Here is a 5,962-nt window from a genome sequence, read left to right as displayed (position 1 = left end):
TCGCTTACATTTGCTTGTAATCTTGTACTGTTAATCACTCAAATATGTTACCTAGAAAACGTAATCCCGAAATTTCATTACTCTACATTAATTTTTTTGGTGTTGCCTTTTTTTCCTGTCAGTGTATTTGCCTTTCGTTTGAAATGTTAAAATAATCAAAGTGATAAGAAAATAAACTCCCTTTGCAATTACAGCTGGATTTTGGAAAGAAATGAGAGTTATTGACACCACAGATTTTTTAACTTGATACGTGGACGGAATACCCGTACTTCGACTGTCTCGTGACTCATCCCTGATCAAACTTCCGCTAAATCGAACTCACAATAATTATTCGTACTTTTTCTAATGTTAACTGACTATTGAATTATCGAAGGTCGGCAGTATTTATATCTGTCGCTTACATTTGCTTGTAATCTTGTACTGTTAATCACTCAAATATGTTACCTAGAAAACGTAATCCCGAAATTTCATTACTCTACATTAATTTTTTTGGTGTTGCCTTTTTTTCCTGTCAGTGTATTTGCCTTTCGTTTGAAATGTTAAAATAATCAAAGTGATAAGAAAATAAACTCCCTTTGCAATTACAGCTGGATTTTGGAAAGAAATGAGAGTTATTGACACCACAGATTTTTTAACTTGATACGTGGACGGAATACCCGTACTTCGACTGTCTCGTGACTCATCCCTGATCAAACTTCCGCTAAATCGAACTCACAATAATTATTCGTACTTTTTCTAATGTTAACTGACTATTGAATTATCGAAGGTCGGCAGTATTTATATCTGTACATTACTTCAATATATCGAAGTATTTAGCTTCTGATCCTGTGCCATCCGTGCAATTTTGGCTTTAAATATTTGACACACCCTATGCATAAAACTCGGCCAAGGGATTAGCGTTAGCGTCAGAAACACATTCCGATACAGTAACCATCAAGCCGGACCGAGTGTATAAAATCCCTATGATCTCTCTATAAAATGTGAAAGAATCAAAACAATTAAATCTTTGGCGCTTGATAATGCTTATGCCACTACCATAGTCAATAAAGTCCCCACAAAATAAAGTCAGTGATTGCAGGCATTAAAACTCCCAACCACACACGATGTGAACCGGTGGCAATAGAACATGGAGAGTGTAGATTGGAATGCTTGTGGGGGAAGTTAGCAGTAAGGAGACAGAGTCTCAAAATCTACCGTCACCATATCACGCGTCATTGATAAGGATTAAATCCCGCAATTCTCCGCAATGATTTATGACGTGGAGAGCACGAGACACTGCTGACGGCAATCCTTTCGTCGGACGAGAGCGATAAGTCTGGCGGTCGCTGTCTGACCGCTGTTTTATTAATGACTAAGAGCTTCCGGCGCTCAAGTTTCGCATGCGCGCTGAGTTTCCGATTCCATGCCCACTCACTCGAAAGCACCGACAACTTTTCTACAAACTGCAAATCTACGTCTCAACTGTTACTCTGAAATCCTTAATAAGGCACACGGCAAAGGGTTTCATTGCCGAATACGTCAATATCGGTGTTTCGAAAAGATTATCTGATTTCAAAAGACCATATCCTCCATATAAATGAAAATAGAAACTTGGAGTAAATTTTAACTGTCTCGCTGGAACTGAAAGCTTACGTTGGCGCTATCTGTAAGCTATTTGTAAAAGACCATATCCTCCATATAAATGAAAATAGAAACTTGGAGAAATGTTAATTGTCTCGCTGGAACTGAAGGTTTACGTTGGCGCTATCTGTAAGTTGCCGGTTCATGTGGTTGTTGGTAGACGTCTCCCTGGGGCATCTAGCTCGTTCCTCGTTTCATTAAACAGTGAGCCCTGCGTCGAGATGACGATAATATAGAAATAAAATCCATAATTCTGAATGTGGTGTCCGAAAATTACTTTGAGCAAATAATTAGGGAACCAAGTCGTGAAGGTAGAGTCTTTGACGTCCTAGCGACAAACAGACCTGAACTTATCGAACCGTTAAACGAAGAGGAATGTGTCAGTGATTATAAGCCTGTGATAGCCACCATCACTGCAGTTTTTGCATGGGATGTTAAGAAAGGTAGGGAAATATTTTTGATTAACACCAGTGACAGGATACAAATTTCTGAGTGTCTGAGCAGTCACCATCAAATACCCAGTGCTGAGGATGAACATGTAGAGCACAAATGGAAAAAATTCAAAAGTATAGTTCAATATGGCTTAGAAAAATATGCTCCGAACAATGTCTTAAGGGATGCGAAACACCGACAGGGATTTAATGATCGTGTTAGAAAATTGCTACATAAAACAAACAGAGCGTTATCACAGATGAGCCTTGGCTGGCTCATGCTATGCTCTGGATTAAACCTTCGTTGCTATTCAGTGTTTAGTCTCTGCAGTTATCGCGATTATGCTGTTATCCTCTCTTTCTGCCGGTGGCAGCAGCGGTGTGTATCGATATTCGCACCTTGGACTATCTTTGACCCGGCGCTTATAGTTTCTGGCTCGGCGGTGTGCGACCAGTCGGTCGGTTGGCACGGAGCAGCGAGGAATTCTCCGCGGGACGTAATTTGGCCGGGACCGCTGGCGGTCCCTACGCGGTGTCAGAGTGTGTGGGGCTGTTCCCATTGCTACGAGGTCCGTGGCTCCCGACCCTGGACACGAAAGTTGAGTGTTGATTTAACCTACCAGCAAGTCAAGACTGTTCACATGTGTCGTTTGGAATTCGTTATCGGCTGTTGGGGGCAACAACATGGTTTTCAAGTTGGAAAATTCTAGCCACACTCCGGTGGAGTTTCACTGTATTTGGTTGTTTGAATTGAAGTGCACCAGCGGAATCTTCTGCCTTGTGGCCGTCAGCGTTCCGGTTACCTGCCCTGGCCGTTGATGTAAATTTCAGGCAGTGTAGTTTCATCATCGTGTTGTTGCTGTCCAGCACGGTATGTAGTTTGACAGCTCCATGTGTGGTTGGTTGTGGGCGCCAATATCTTCTACGTTGTTCCGTTGAACTCCCTGCTGTGCTGAGTCCCATAGTGCTCAGAGCCATTTTGAACCCTGTTGTGCTCTGGTCGGGTGAAGTGGAATTACCTTGTCGGTGGGTCGTTGACTGTCGGTCGGTTGGGTTTTCGCCGGATCGTGAATGGTTGGCCCGACTGCCTGTCTCACCTAAGCAAGCGTTAGTGTTTGAATTCCAGGCCGACCCTCGAACATCTGAGCGCCCTTAAGTGTACTGCCTTTTTTTATTTGTTCTTGTTCTTTGTACTTGTATGGATTATAGCCAATTTTTTAAATTAAGGTTGTTTTGCCCTTTAGGCGTAAGATTCTTTAGGGCTTCAGCCTAATTTAAAGAACTGTTTCACGTAAGACCTTTGGCCTTTTAAAGGTTTTAATGTTGTTGAATTTTAAGTGTTGGGCCTTCAGCTGATTTTGAGTGTGAGTTGTTTAGCTCTTAAAGCCTTCAGCCTAGTTCAAAGAACAGTTTCACGTAAGGTCTTTGGTATTTAAAAAAATTAATGTTATGTAGTTTTGTTAGGCCTTCAGCCGATTTGAATTTAACTTGTTTGCTCTTGAAGTGTCTGATTCTTTGAGCCATCAGCCTAACTAAGAAGCTGTTTGAAGATAAGGCTTTGCCTTTTAAATTTCTGTTTTGGTTGAATTTTGCCTAATTAAGAACTGTTTTACGTAAGGCCTTTGTTTTTTTAAAAAATAAAAATTTAATGTTGTTTATCCTTAAGTGTTGGGCTTTCAGCCGATTTTTGGATTCAAATTGTTTGCTCTGAAAATCTCAGATTTTTTGGGCCTTCAGCCTAAATTAAGAACTGTAGTAAGGTAAGGCTCGCCTTTTAAATTTCTGATTATGCTTGCGTTTTAAGTTATTGGCCTTCAGCCATTTTTAAATTAAAGTGGCTTTCAGCCGGTAATTAAGCCCCAAAGATTAGAGCTGTGTGTTTAAAAAATTTCTTTTTGGACTCTTGTAGTGTTTGATCAAATAATAAAGTTGTATGTTCCAGTGTAAATGACAGCCCCTTATTTTGGCCCCTTTTCACAATTTTAACTACCTGTCCTGTCCTGCATCGGGGTGTATCAACAGATTCAAAAAAAGCCACAAACTAGCTGAGAAACACAAACTGAACGAAGCGTAAGTGAGCGTAAGGAGAGAAATGAGAGAGGCATTCGATGATTTTGAAAGTAAAAGTTGGTCAACCGATATGAATAAAATCCTAAGAGGTTTTGGTCTTACGTAAAACCAGTAAGCGATTCAAAATCTGATTTGATCCATTGTAAATGGTTTTTGAAAGTCTGCGACTGTAGATACAATAGGTTTGTTTATAAATAAATAAATTTTCTGCTACCAGTCACGATTTTCTTTATTTTACTATTTGCACGACGCGTTTCGAGAAATAATTCCCATTTTCAAGTGCGTTTTTATGATGTGTGTTAAGCCATTTCCAAAATATATAAAAGTGAAAATATGTTCTAGCAGCAACATAGCAAAACTTATAAAACATAAAGCAGAAAAACTCTGGCTGGAAACCGAAATAAGGCAATTACATAAGAAAAAGGACTTACTAAACAGAAAGCTACTCAACATGCAGATAGAAGCAGCAAACAACATGGAACCTACAGTTTATGACAGAATTTGCAGGCATATCCAGGAAATAGTCGACAAGGAGTACTTGACGATTTGCAACACACATAACAAGAAACTACAGACCTTGACATCCAAACAAGACAAGAGATCCAACCTTGAGATAACTGACAAAAGCAAACACACATTTTACAGTAGAGTGGTAAACAACACTGACATAAAGTTCAACCAAAGAGAAAACGATCTACTCCAAAAAGGATTAAAATACAACGTAGAACCTAACCTCAACAACCATACACTGAAACAGGTTATAGCTGCAACTAAAAGTGCAGCAGATGCTGCAAAATTAAATTCAAATACAAAAGCAGCAATAGGTCACAAAGTGAGCAAGCTTCTTGAGAAAGAAATGAATAAAGATAAGTTTAGATCTAAATATACAATAAATGATACAAAAACTTTAAAATCTATAAATAATAAACTGAAAAACAACCAATCCATAGTTGTAAAGTCAGACAAAAGTAATACATTAGTTGTGATGAAAGAAAAAGAATATATAGACAAAACAAACGAATTTTTTGCTGCTAATAACATTCAGCACATTGAAAAAGACCCAACCAAACAATTCCAAAGTAAAATTAAGGAACAATTAAAGAACACACATTTCCTGTTGACAGAAACTGAAAAGATATACCTTACATGTATGAATCCAAAAGCACCACGCCTAAGAGCACAGCCAAAAATACACAAAAATGGATACCCGATACGTCCTGTGGTCAACTCTATAAACAGCCCAGCATACAAACTGTCTCAAAAACTGAATAACATACTGGTGAAAAATTATACATATGAAACAACATATTCCATAAAAAACAGCATGATTCTAGCCAAAGAACTAAGAACCAGAAAGCTCCCCCAAGATGCACAGTTTATATCACTTGACATCACCAACCTTTATTCAAACATACCCATACAAGAAGCTCTAACAGTAATACAAAAGAACCTTATGCAACACAAGAAACTTTCGTACACAGAGATTGTCGAATTTATGGAACCCCTTCAGCTAATCCTAAGTTACAACTACTTTACCTTTAATGACAACATTTATAAGCAACCAGATGGCCTAGCAATGGGATCATGTATATCCGGTACCATAGCTGACATATACATAAATCACTCAGAACAAAAATTATTTGACAGCCAAGAACCATGCCTAAGGAAAATAGAATTTTATAGGAGATATGTAGATGACACACTACTGTTAGTGAAAGGAGATACCAAAGACATCACAGACATTCTTAATCATTTCAATAATCTAAATGAGAGAATCAAATTTACAGTGGAACATGAGCAAAATAAAAGTATCAGCTTTCTGGACCTAATTTTTACAAGAC

The sequence above is a fragment of the Schistocerca nitens genome, chromosome 7 (assembly GCF_023898315.1).
Source record: "Schistocerca nitens isolate TAMUIC-IGC-003100 chromosome 7, iqSchNite1.1, whole genome shotgun sequence".
Lineage (NCBI taxonomy): Eukaryota > Metazoa > Arthropoda > Insecta > Orthoptera > Acrididae > Schistocerca > Schistocerca nitens.
Note: the sequence above shows the minus strand (reverse complement) of the source record.